At 41.7% G+C, this 14,601-nt stretch overlaps 1 protein-coding gene across 2 annotated transcripts in view; it reads right to left on the bottom strand.

Annotated features, from left to right (window-relative positions):
- The window catches only part of SORCS2 (sortilin related VPS10 domain containing receptor 2), a 571,536-nt gene that overhangs the window by 409,324 nt on the left and 147,611 nt on the right, over positions 1-14,601 (bottom strand). The window lies entirely within an intron of this gene.

Raw genomic sequence — 14,601 nt, 5'->3', positions numbered from 1 at the left:
AACTTAGCCGATGTCTGCTGGAAATACAACACAGCAGAGAGGAAACAGTCCAGGAGGTTCCTGGAGTGTGTGGAAGAGAACTTCCTGACACAGCTGGTAAGGGAGCCTACCACGGGAGGTGACTCACTTGACCTGCTGATTATGAACAGAGAAGGACTGATGGGAAACGTAGTGGTCATAGGCTGCCTTGGGCTTAGTGACCATGAAATGACAGACTTCTCTACTCTCGGTCAAGTTAGGAGGAGAGTCAGCCAAACCACAACAATGGACTTCTGGAAGGCTGACTTTGGGCTGTTCAGGATACTGGTCAAGAGAGTCTCTTGGGAGACAGTCCTGAAGGGCAAGGGGGTCCAGGAAGCGTGGACATTGTTCAAGGAAGAAGTCCTAAAGGTGCAGGAGCAGGCTGTCCCCGTGTGCCGGAAAACAAACTGGAGGGGAAGACAACTGGCCTGGTTGAACAGGGAGCTTTTGCTGGAATTCAAGTTAAAAAGAAGGGTATACCACTCTTGGAAGAAAGGGCAGGTAACTCAAGAAGAGTATAGGGAGCTTGTTAGGTCATGCAGGGGGAAAATTAGAGAGGCAAAAGGCCAACCAGAACTCAGGCCAGCTATTGTCGTGAAAGACAACAAAAAATGTTTCTACAAATACATTAACAACAAAAAGAGAACTAACGGGAATCTCCATTCTCTGTTGGATGCAGAGGGGAACATTGTCACCAAGGATGAGGGAAAGGTTGACTACTTAATGCCTTCTTTGCCTCAGTCTTTAATAGGCAGACAAGCAATCCCCAAGGTAATCAGCCCCCTGAGATGGCAGCTGGGGACCGAGAGCAGAATAAACCCCCATAATTCAGGAGGAAGCTTTGCCACCTGGACATCCACAAGTCTATGGGGCTGGACAAGATCCACCCAAGAGTACTGAGGGAGCTGGAGGAGCAGCTGACCAAACTGCTCTCCATCATTTATTATCAGTCCTAGTTAACATGGGAGGTCCCAGATGACTGGAGGCTTGCCAAAGTGACACCTATCTACAAGAAGGGCCAGAAGGAGGATTCGGGAACTACAGGCCCATCAGCCTGACCTTGGTGCTGGGGAAGATTATGGAGCAGTTCATCTTGAGGGATGGACAACCAGGGACTCAGGCCCAGCCAGCATGGGTTCATAAAAGGCAGGCCCTGCTTAATGGACCTGATCTCCTTCTATGACTAGGTGACCCACATAGTCAGTGGGAGGAAAGATGTGGATGCCATCTACCTGGACTTTAGTAAAACTTTTGACACCATCTCCCACAGCATTCTCCTAAGAAAGCTGGTGGCTCATGGCAGAGACAGCTGCACACTAAGCTGGGTTAAAAACTGGCTGGATGGCCGAGCACAGAGAGTGGTGGTGAATGGAGTTAAACCCAGCTGGCAGCTAGTCACAAGCGGTGTCCCCAAGAGTTCAGTATTGGGACCAGTCCTTTTTAACATCTTTACTGATATCTGGATGAGTGCTCCCTCAGTAAGTTTGCAGATGACACTAAATTGGGCAGGAGTGTTGATCTGCTCAAGGGTAGGAAGCCTCTGCATAGGGATTGGGACAGGCTGGATCAATGGGCTGAGGCCAATGCTATGAGGTTTAACAAGGCCAAGTGCCAGATGCTGCACTTGGGTCACAACAACCCCAGGCAGCGCTACAGGCTTGGGGATAAGTGGCTGGAAAGCTGCCCGGCAGAAAAGGACCTGGGGGTGTTGGTCAACAGCCAGCTGAACATGAACCAGTAGTGTGCCCAGGTGGCCAAGAAGGCCAACAGCATCCTGGCCTATATCAGATATAGTGTGGCCAGCAGGAGTAGAGGACTGATCATCCCCCTGTACTTGGCACCAGTGAGACCACACCTCGAATGCTGTGTACAGTTTTGGGCCCCTCACTACAAGAAGGACACTGAGGTTCTGAGGCATGTCCAGAGAAGGGCAATGAAGCTGGTGAAGGATCTAGAGAACAGGCCTTGAGGAAGGTGAGGAGGAGCTGTGCCGGAGCAAAGATTCCCCTGCGGCCCACGGTCGGGTGTCAGGCTGAGCCCCTGAAGCCCATGGAGATCAGCCGTGGCCCAGTTTGGCCTGCAGCCCATGGAGGACCCGAGGCTGGAGCAGGGGACCGAGCCCAAAGCAGGCCATGAGTCCGAGGAAGGCCGCACTGGAGCAGCCCATGGCTCAGAGGGTGTCAGCCCACCGGAGGGACCACGCTGGAGCAGGGGAAGACCCCGAGGAGGAAGGAGCAGCAGAGACATCTTGTGATGGATTGACTGTAACACCCATTCCCTGCACCCCTGCATGCTGAGGGCAAAGGGGGTAGCAGAGATGAGCTCAGGTGTTTTTAAGGCCTGGTTGTATTTCTCCTTATCCTTAGTGGGGGTGGTTGTTTCAATTAAATCGTTGTTTTTCCCCAAGCTGAGTCTGGCTTTTGCCTGTGACCATCATTAGTGAGTGAGCCCTCCCTGTCCTTTGTGTCAACCCTCAAGCCTTTATAGTTATATTTTCTCCTCTCTGTCCCTGAGAGGAGGGGGGAAGGATGAGTGAGCGGCTGCATGGTGCTTTATTGCCAGCTGAGTGGGCTTAAACCATGACACTCCTGAAAACAGTATCTGAGTACTTTATAGAAGTATATAAAGCTGTGATTAAAACCTGCTATGTATGAGCCTTCTCCAAGCTTCCTCCAGCCAGAATTCTGCATGCCACCAAGAATTTTATTTGAGAACTTTAGAAAAATAACATAAGTCTAAGCTGCTCTGTGTTTGCTTTTAAAAAGGCAAGCAGAAAAATTATGCCTTGTACAGGGAAAACAAGTTGATGAGCTTTGCAAAAGTCCAGTATTACACAGGAAGATACGTATTTCCACCTGTTACCCCACACTAGTAAACAGCAGTAGCCACACCGTACTGCACAAGTCCAACAAACTCCTGTAGTCAAAGGATTTCCCCCAGTATTATGATCAGGGATGCTTCTGTGTTGACATCCCTTGGTCAAACCCCTCTGGTGTGTTGCCTTTATCTGAAGTCTGAGGCAAGTGATGATAAAGTTCCTTAGTGCTGGGAGTTCTGACTGCATCACATCCTCTACAGTGGACTCATTTGCCTTCTTGCACCTGATATATGTCACACAATCCACTGAAACTCACCTAGCAGATAAATAAAATTTACTCTAGTGTTACCTATCTGCTTTATAGCGACTCCATTTTGTTTGGAAGCCTGGTAACCTTAGCAATGAAAGCCATCATACTAATGAGGTTAAAGAAGAAAAAACACCCCACAATTATCTGTGCATGACCCAGCAACTGAGAATCCAGTTTAAGTCATGAAAGTTGTTTAGCTTTTTGGTTTGTTTTTTTTTACCCTTTTCACCCTCTCTGCCCCACAAATGCAACAAAAAGTCGCTGGCCTTGGAATTTTTTCCTGGGGGATATATCCATACAGTCATTTCAAAATACAATCAAGTCACAACTGGGAAATAGCATCACTCATCTATGACGACATGGCAATTCAGGACGTTTCCATCAAGTTGACAAAGACGCATAACTTAAATAAAAATTCATGTTCAAATTATCAACAAATGAAAGTTAATGATGGATCAAATTTGGCAGAACTATTCTAACATGTAACACAATTTGGTCCCCAGCTATAAGATATGAAATTTAAGTGATAAATGGTTGCTGAAGACCTTTTCAAGATAATTGACATGCTACGGTGCATTAATATTTCTTTCATTAGTATCAATCTGGAGCACTCATCAGTTGGCAGAAGGCCAAGTGCATTGTGTAAAAATAACCCCCACACAAGAGTCTTCTACTTGAAAGACAAATGACTCGGGAAACCAAATATTTTTACTATTAGTCAGATAATATTAAGAATCTGATTTTTGACCTTGGTTCTTCACTGTCGTCTCCTTTTGCATTCAATATCTTTTACGGAAATGATAATACCAGCAATCTAAATTATTTATTAAGTACTTGATTTCTGTCTGAAATTGAGTATTTTGATATGAATTAGACCTGAGTATCACCTGCAGTTCCTTTCACAGATCAAAAGCACAAAAAGATTTTGGAAAGCCAGGCTTTTGTAGCAAGCATGATGTAAGTCCATTCATTTTTTTCAGAGTAATTCAGTTACAATTATCATCTTTTTTAGCTGTTCTAAGAAATATATTTCTCCTCTTCCCTTACCAGGCTTTTCTACTGTACATGAAGTCTTGGTAAGAGAGGACATGAACTGGAATCATAGATCTTTGTGGGCTTCATCCCACCCACTGTTGCAATGGTAGCATCTCTTCTCCATTTTTCCTCATAATAGCTCCATTTGAAAGCCAGCATTCACCCATCACAAGCTCCTTACGCTCATTCTCAACACAGTCAGCATCATCTACCTTTCAGCTCTACTAAGCACTTCTAACTTGTCACAGTGACTTTGGCCATAACATTCTCCCAGTAAATGCTTTAAGAAAATTAAGTCTGTCAGGGTCCTGAGAGCACCAATAGGCGTTATTTGCCCTGGGCAGCCTCGCCTTGTACCACAACGCATGCACTGTCTTGTTCACAGCCCTGGGATCTTCATTTCAGCTCTGGCACAGAGTCCTGGCCTCAGCTATGTCATAGGTGTGCCTGTTCTCACTCTCATTCTCTTTTTTTCCTGAATAGTTGCTTGGATCTCCTGGATTGATCTTGGACCTGACTTGTTACCTTTCCTGCAAATAGGAAAGTAAACATTTTACATAATTTTTAATCTAGGTTTTCTATTCCCACATCAAATTTAAAAAGCAAGAAAAAATTAAGTTTAAAAATCTTCAGACACTGGTTGACCTGCTCTTCCTAGCTTGTTCTGCAATATCCTTCCAGGTTCTGAGAGGTGGTTACAGCATATACTGGCAGCTGAGGTGGAGAGACAGCACCACAATTCAATTAATGTTAAAAAGCTAATAAAAATACTTTTAAACCAATCATTGGTATGAACTCAAATAAGTACAAAAGACAGAAAAGATAAATCCTGTGGATTCCTCTGAGCCAGGCAAGCCTTGAATTCCCAGCATCAATAACAGGAACAGAAAAAGAAGAAAGAAATGTAGTTGTCCCTTGTGTCATCATATAGAAGTTAAAAAGCACAAGACCCTTTTCACCCTGCACAATCACAGTTCACTTCTCTTTGAAAAGATCTAAAGATCTTTTGAGAGATGAAAACACATCTATTTTCTGCTATTACAACCACAGCAGACTGATCCTCACACGGGTTTTATGCCCACACACAGGCTGCTAAAAACAGATAGTGAAGCAAGCAGCTGATACCTGAGAACAGCAGGGCAAATAAAAAAAGAACACCACAGGGCAAGTTCCTGGCTGCCAAAGCAAATAGCTGCTAATGGTCCGGTGCAGGTACTGTTTTGGGACCCACATGCTGCCAACCACTTCAGCACAGGAACTTCCATTGTCTGGGAAAGGAGGATGCGAAGCCAAGTTTTCTCAATCACCGATCCACAGCATCACATATGGATTTCAAGGGAATGATAGTAGAGTAAATCTGGAGTATCTTGGAGAAGATTATTTTAGCATAGGAGACTTATTTACTTCTACCACAGAAAGAAATTTTTTCCCCACAGAAAACAGAACTGAACTAATGGCCTGGGAGAAAAAGCTAAACAAGCAGGCAGCAAGCAGAAGTGCAAATGAAGATTATGCTAAACGCACATGGGACAGAATGTAGGAATGTTGCTGAACAAACAGCATAAATCCACCACGCTAGACAGACACTCAAGGGACAGAAATCAGAAGAGAAGCTAAATTAGAAGGAAAATAGCGTAGAATAGCATATACATAGATGAGACAGACATTAATAAAGAAGAGCATATTGTGCGTTCCTTCTCAGTTACACAAACATTGTTGCCACCCTGCTTAATTTGTGTGTAGTTCCATGGGCTATGAATTCATCCTGGGATCCACGCACATCCATAGTCTTCATTTCCCATTTCTCCTTTGGTTTTAGTATGTATTACCCACCAAAATACAAACACGTCACCTGCTTCCAGACACACAGGTCCCTTCCTTTTCCTGACTTTCCTGAATGTTTTCTATATGCACCTTCCCCCACCACAGGTTTTGCCCATTTGGAAATCCAGTAAACCCACCTGGAATCTTTTCCTTTTTACCTTATTCAGTAATGATTTTTTCTTGCTGCTAAGAAACTCTAGCAGTCTGATTCCACAGAGTTTTCAGGATGTGATCTGTATCAGAAACAGCATCATTCATCTCTGAGTGATTCCTGAGCAGAAAGGCATTTAGCAATAGAGACCTTTGAACTGAGGCTGCTTAGGGCTACACATCTCACAAAACATACCAAATTCCACAGACGCTGATGACTGAGGTTACGGTGGCATTGCCGTACTGCAGGAAGGAGAGCAGAATGCAGAGGGAATTAGACCACATAATGAACAGGAATATTGCATCAAAAGACTAAGAGGCCAAACGCAGACCCACCTCTGATCAGAACAGCCCTCAAAGGACAAGCAATACAGAAATGCCCAGCACAGTGACAGCCCCACAGAGACACCTTGATCCTTACAGAAAATTCAAGCACCACACAAATTTTGTCATGTGTAGAGAAACAAAGAGAACATTTAATACTGCTTTACGGTTTCTTTCTATTGCATGTATCACAGAAACAACAAACTGTCTCAGTTAAAGTTCAGTCCTCATCAAGTCTCATTACAGAGGCTTGGGCCAACTGGACTTCTCATACTGGGTTTCAGTAGCATCTCACTCAACGTAACACCTGTCATGGCTGACAAGCTGCTTTTTCTAAGTGTATAAATTCCACTTGTTTGGGTGCAGCTGCTCTTGACTTGGTCAAGGTGAACAGCCTGTGTTTCTCTAGCTTAGTGACCCATAACAAAACTAAAGAGAAGTTTTGTAAGGCTTTGATATAAAGCAATGTTCAGTGAGGGTACCAATAAAGCAGCAGGAATCTTCATTAGTCCTGTGGGGGAAAGGTGTATTTTTATTATCGTTTCCATCAGATAGTGGAAAAAATATACGAAAAATATAGGAATTCCAGTCCTTGAGTAAGAGCATCTGTAAAATCAAAGACTGAAAGATTAAAAGGCCTCATGTACCTCTGAAGTACAATAATTTGAGACAGGAAATTGGTATCACTATAGCAACTAACGTAGTGTCATGAATGACTGAAGGGAATTTTCTAAACTTACGGGGTAGGAAACCATGGATGCCTAGGATATGAGAAGACCATTTTATTTACAGTTAAGCAATAAAAATAATCAGCCATATATTACATCATATTTCTAATGAATTTTTCGTCAACCTCAGCATTATGCAGCTTTGTTATACCTAATTAGTAAGAAGTCTAATTATAGATCACAGATGGCAAGTTCTTCAACTGGAATACAAGATTACTTTTAATCAGTCAGCATCTTACTTTGGTAAGTCTGCAGGCACTATATCCAGATGTAAATAAAGTTTAAAGTGCCAAAACATCTCCTATGAAGGAATGACTTGCAGGAAATGAACGCCTGCAGGAAAATGACCAAATTTATATGGAACCCCAGTATGAGGTATATACGGGTATTAGCCTTGCACAACATGTTGGAAACTTCTCTTCCAAACCACCGGGAAGAGAGGCAAGAAAACCATTATAATTTCTCCTGTCAGTCAAATTCCCAGCTAGTGATGAAAGTCCAATCAAGGGTAAGGAAAATTATCCTAAACCCCAGAAAACAATGATAGGCCTCTAAGAATGGGTTGGGAGTTCAGAAGTATTGTGACAAAAATATAAAAAAAAAAGGAAATAATTGATTTTCAAATTGATGGGGCAGGATGAAAGTGATCTGAAAGCATGTGAAAATAAATAGGAATGACAGGGAAGACAGTCAGGATGGTTAGTCTAGTGAGAAGGATGGAAACCTTGTGTCTCCTCTATAATTGTTCTCTATATTCTGCTTTTGATTTATCTGGAGCTACTTAAATGCAAAGATTTTCTGAGAAGACAGTGAACCTAAAGTTTGGTACAAGATAGGTAAAGAGAAAGATCTGTTTGTTGGTTGTTTTTTTTTTTTTACCTAAGATGTCCCCTGAACTTTAATGATCATTAGTTTTCATGAGGATATTGCACATTAGGCCTTTAATTAAACCCATTGTGCTAGATGCTGCACAAACACTGAGCCCAAAAGATCCCTGCCCCAAAGCACTTAGAAGACTAGATAATCCCACAAACTGTATATACGCACGTTCAACAATACTGCAGGACCCTAAACCCAGTGTGCCTAATCCAGGAACCAAGATGGCACAAAGAGGAGGGAAAAGGAAATTTTACATGTACAGAAATAAATCTGGATTGCTCAGTCTTTGCTTCATCAAAAAATGTGTTTTTTCAGACACAGGTACCTCTCCAGCTGAAAAGCCAGGCCAACTGGCCAATACTGGCCATGAAATAGGCACCCAAGGGACAGCAGCTCTCGTCAACCATCTTCATGAGCCCAGGGAAGCCCTAAACCTGCACATCCACATGTACAAGAGACACCGTTCATCTTCTAGAAGAAAAACAGCTCTACCTGCATGGATTCAATCAGAAAAATTAGTCAGAAACTCTCAAAAGACCGAATAGTTTTCTTTCTCATTCCATAAGCAATTATTTCAGCATGCTAACAGCCTGAACAAAACACAACACCCCTCTAAACAAGGGTAATATGAAGATCAAATACTGTGCCCAGCAGTGAGATGGAAAAGCAGTGTTCACCAGGCCTTTTCAGATGTTTGGCCAGCCAAAAACAGTACGTAATTACAGAAAAATAAAAGAAAATCCTCTAAGACTGTAAACGGTAAACACCAGAATGGGGAGCTGAAGGGGAAGTCTCTCCAAAACCGAGGAGTATTCTTTATAGCAAAGAACCAAGCACGGTGGATCAAAAATCCCCATTTACCTAGGATTTTGCAAACTGTACTTCTCCACACTTACCAAATGCAGACAGCCAACAGGATCAGGCAACTGCAGCATTCGTCACTACAGAAAATATGTTTTTAGTAACAGAAAATACAGGTTTACAACCAACAGACAGAAGCTGATTAATTTCTTTGTATGTAACGCCTATGATATAAACAGAAGGAAGCCTTTAATTACTATAGTAGGGGTTTAAAATGAAAACAAAACAAAAAAAAAACCTAGGACAGACATTTCTGCTACAGCCAAGAAGAGTCCGCGTGATGGATTCAGATGAATCTTTCGTGCGCTAGCTGAAATTGAGAGAAAAAAGAAGACGGAGGGACTGTCCAAGATGAAAAGCTGGGAAAGAATCTGTGAGAAAGTGTTTTCGCAAATATTACAGTCATGAGATGGGTCACATTGTTAAGCTTGCAAAGCCCAAGACAGCACTGAAATAATTTTCTACTCTCTTGCTTGTATTTTCTTAGAGCACCAAATATTTTTCATCATCATTATGGCTTACATGATTGCACCTTGAAAATAATCAGGATCAGAACAGAGGATTGCTGGCAGGAGAACACAGAAACTACTGAGTATCTATTTTTAAATGTGCATTTCTCGGCTAAGATGTGGTGAGAAGTATTTGTACTCTTTTACTGTTTGAGATACCAGAAAGATCATAACAGCAATATGCAATTAAGTGCTTTATTTGTAGTGCTGTTTTGACTAGAAAAGAGGGGAAATACCTGAAAACTCAGCATTTTGATCACTACGTATTTACCACACCTGATCCTATGAATACTACATCTGATAGTATCATCACATTTTATAGTTACCATAAATATTCCTAATCCCTAACGACTTTAGGTTATGCAAAGTGATATTTAACTTGCACGACATGTAACCCTAGAGATAAATGACAACCAAACCTGCTCCAGTAGGAGCCTGCTACAAGACAAGACCTTCCAGCTGTTCTTTCTCCTGATCTCCATTTATTTTAACAGAGCTTTGCATTTCCATCATAAACTTTAGTGACAAATCATAAGCAAATTTTAAGGAAAAGACTCAAAAAAATTATTTTTCAAATTTAATCAGCATGCATCCATTTTCACTTCAAATGTCTGAGTCATTACATTACTGAAGTGAGAATTTCAATAAGGTTACTATTTTGCTTCTGTCTCATTAGTGTTATTACAAATTGCCATGATTGATATCTATTGTAAATATTAATATACGACACTTACTTCAGGGTTACTTCCAGGCTAAACTGTGATTCAAATCTACACTTTATTACATTTAATTGTGTTTCTCTGAAACACGCTTCAGCTATCAGATCTACATGGGATATGCTATGTCTTGAATTACTTAGCAGTTCTAAGGAATTTAAGTAAATTCAAGATTCTCCTTTCCCCTGGAAACACAAGTATTTCCTATCAAGGTAAAATCAGTCCTGACTGCTTACTCTGTATTGTGAGGTGCAGAGGGAGATGTAGAATCTAAACAACTCAGAGGTGCTGTAAGAAAAGCCTTTCATCCTTTTTTTTCATGGGAAAGAGAAACGTGAGAGGAAATGAGCTCAGGTTTTTGTGTCCCTGCAACACCCTTCATTCAGAACTTCACAGCTGAAAGTTCACCACCCATGCAACAAATCTGGCAGAAAGATTGCAAGCTCCAAAGTTAAGAATTCACTACAGCTCATTTAAAAGGAGAACTAGAAAAAAAGGCCAGCCTTAGCAGGCTACTTATCGACTGCGTGGACTCTGAGAAGTTCAAGTCAACCCTTCCAACCCACAGATCCATACTAACCCAAACTAAGATACAGTATTTTCCTCTGCAAATAAAAAGCTCCATGCTGTAAGCAAGCAAGCTACTTTGGATTTTCCTTGGCATGCCTAGCCTTCATTTTCCAGCAACTGAACTTCTTTGCCCACAAAAATCATCAAGAGACATGTGTCTTCAATATAAAAAAATACATAAAAAAACATCAGAGCATGTCTGTGGTCGCAGTACAGCCTGCCTGCATCCAGCTCTCGGCAGCCACACACATCCACAGAGGCTATAAAGCATGTGATGCTGGAACGGGATTGAGGGCAAAGGGAAGACTATTGCCCAGGATAACTCCGTACTGCAAGAGAACTGTGGGTATCAGTTAGTTTATGGCATCACACAGGGACGTTAGCGTCAACAGAAACAGTGATGTTTGTGACACTTCTCTCCCAATGAAATGTATTAAGATTTTTTGACTAAAAAAAAATAAAAAAAAAAGAAGCTGGAGCATAGAGAGAATTTAAACTCCAAACATCCTGATATGACTCTGAACTGAATGGCAATTTCTGCAGATACGGTCAGAATATGAAAGCTCTATGGCTTTAAACAAAAATATGAAGAAGCCAGCAATAGGTAATAGCCCTTGTAATGATGTATCCAGATTCCTTTTCTTTTTTTTAAATACATCCTTTTTTTTAGAGGGATATGTACATTTAAAAGGAAAAAAAACAAACAAACAAACAAAACAAACCACAACAAACCAACAACAATGCAGCATGTCAGCAACATTTTCCTAGAAGAAGTTTAACGCACTTGAAATGCATCTCTGTTCAACCTTTATGTCCATTTCAGGTATTTCTTTCACTACCACTGGAATACAAAGCTGCTGATGTGCAAAGTGCTTTTTTACTTCATGGAACATAAGGCCAAATAAAATCCTCTTTTTAAAGTTCTGCCACTCAAAAATAGGGATTAGCGTTCTCAAGGGAAATCCAAGGAAGATTTTTTTTTTGAGTTCTAGATCATGAGATTTATTTTCCATGCCAAAGGCAGTGGATGCCAATAACCTTGACTCCAGTCGATGAGGACTTGAGAGGAACTTCCATTAAAAATATTCCCATCAGAGCATCTTACTTCACAGCTGAAACAGGAAGCACTGGAGCCCGGCAGAAAAAGCCATCTCTCCTGGGGAAAAGGGTTTGATTGTGGCCATTTGGGATGAGATGAGTGATCAGTGTGCACTAGCTGTTTTGTACAATTTCAAGTACTTCTCATTCAAAGCGTTTGAGATTTTCATCCCCTGTGTAGACACTGAGTGCACTCAGTGTCTAAAATAAAATGAAACAGTAGGAGGAGGTCTCATTGCATCTGCAGGAAACACTGTTCAGCCAAGCAGTGACACAGAATAGAGAGTTCTCTTTAGACTTAAAAAAAAAAAAAAAAAAGCTAGTTCTCATCTCTGCCTCCCATTTCACCTAAGTTCTTGTAAATATTACAGGTCCACATCAATAAAATGCAAATCACAGAGAAGTTTTAAGTGACCTTTCCAAATGGGAAGGAATTTGGCATCAATAATTTATCACTACTATTTTTAACTTTTAGGATTTTACTGCAATTAAACACCTATTACAGAAAATTATTTACTTTTTAAATTCTAGCTCAAAGAAAAGTTCAAAAGACTTCAGCAAGTAAACTCTAGCTGCTCATACATCAGAAAGCAAACACTGACAGAAATAGACCCACTGATTATGTTTGTATTTACACGGACTGTATATAATACCTGATCATATACAGAAAACACATACCCATATGTACGCACTCGGTAAGATGCTTACTGACTTCACAATAGTTTAACCTCCTGGTTTTTTGATCACCTGCAGTTTGCAGAATACTGCAACCTCTCTCCTTTCACATCACTCCTCTACCTACATAGTGATTCTATTGTGCTTCATATGAACATCTGCTGCTGTTGAGAGACCACATTCATGCTTGCATCTTAGCATGCCAGGCTGGAGATGTTGTTACCTGGAAGAATAGCTTTCTTTAAGATCTTCTCCTCTCTATTGAAATAGTACACTGTCTTATTAAAAGAAAAAATGATTTACAACTGATTTACAAGAACCTGACTTTTTTCTTCTTCTTCTTCAGTATGAAGTGTCTGACTTAGAATTGGATTCTAGTCTAAAGCTAAAGGGCTGACAATTCCAGCCTCTCTTCTCATTACTGTAAAAATAAGGAAATACAAATCAGGGATGCCTGTCAATATGGATTTTCAGCCTTAATTCTGAATTTCCTTAAATCTTCGAGCTTGAGCCAGACTCTTCATTATTACGTAAATGTTGGTTTATCTTCCTTAGTGGATTTTTTGTTGTTGTTTTTCTCCTCCTTAGCAGTATATGTGCATATATATATATATACACACACACACACACATACATAAAGCCTTATAAGTAAAAAAGGCCTTCCAAATTTTACACATGCTTTAACAGTGTCTTAACTACCTAATTACTCTGTAAGAGTATCTAAGAGCTGCAGGCAATGCAATACTAAGAAATGTGTCTAAATGTGCTGTTTTAATGAATAAAACTATAATGAGGACTTATAGCACACGATGAGTAAAAAAAAAATCCTGAACAGCTCCTTCATGTCCGTAAGCAAGCAGGCTCTTCAGACCACTGTTCCGTGCTCCCATACCTTGTGACAGATTCAAGTCACCGGCTCCTTCGTGCACTAAAAATCAAGCAGTTTAAAGAGAACATTTCAAACAAGTTGTAAATCAGTGGGTACAGACAACAATGGGTTTTTCTCAACATGTGAGCCAAGTCCCTTTGTGAAAATGTTGGCAAACTATGTCAAGGGAGAGCTAAGTCATGGGATTTTAATTTGTACCTCTGAGCACATATGTGCCTATGAGCTATGCACAGCATCTCTCTTACAAACAGGAAAACTAAGCCGAGTCCAAGGCCGTGTGCATTAGCAATGCATCCTGAACCAATGAGGCCTCCTGCTCTCTAAAGCTGAATGACTGCAGGCACGACGCACAGCTTTTCAAAGCTAAATTTTTTCAGAAGAGTCATGTTTCAGTTTCTGTGAGGCGTAGACTAAATTGCATTTGGCTGTGCCAGGGGAGGAACTCCCAGCCTTTCTCACAGTCAGTGCTTGCCTTCACCCCCAGCCTCCACCAGCGCTGGGAGCACGTGCCCACGCTGCCTTCCCGGCTCCGGGTACACCACTTACCAAGGCAATGGCACGCGGTGCTGGGCCCAGCCCCATGCTCCTCTCCAGCACGGTGGGAGCGTGCCCACTGCGGCAGTGAGGAGATGCTGGCAGGCTCTGCAGACAAGCTGGGTCCTTAAGCAGCAGGAGCCACAGTTGTGCGTGGAGATATGGGGCCAGGAAGCTCGTTCAGGCTTGGCCCTGAGCCGCATGAGGATGGCACCTGGCAGAACATCGCAGTGATTTTGTTACCTCCATCAGCCTGCTTTCCAAACACCTACTCTGCCTCTGCTGAGGTGCAGAAACCCATCTGGATTTCAGGTTTTCTGCAGTGGGGTTCACTACAGCCCAGGAGCATATGGTGCAATTCTCCCACACTGGATAGTTTGTTTTTAGGAACATAAAAGGTGCTGTCTCTCATTACGAAACTGCTTTATGCATCTCATCTGCCTGATACAAGAACTCTGTCCTAATGGCTAGGCAACTGAGATTACTGCTAATGACACAATTACCACCAACACCCAGATTTCCATTCTCTTCTTTCCTGGCTACTTTATTTCTCTCATTGCTAAATCTAGTGATCTAAAGTGCAGGTTTTCCAATGCTATATGGTTACACATGTCTAGCAAAATAAGGATGCAACTTAGTTGTGATCTCTTTATATAATGG

The sequence above is a fragment of the Leptosomus discolor genome, chromosome 4, assembly GCF_034619465.1.
Source record: "Leptosomus discolor isolate bLepDis1 chromosome 4, bLepDis1.hap2, whole genome shotgun sequence".
Classification (NCBI taxonomy): Eukaryota; Metazoa; Chordata; class Aves; order Leptosomiformes; family Leptosomidae; genus Leptosomus; species Leptosomus discolor.
This window is presented reverse-complemented; position numbering and strand designations above follow the sequence as displayed.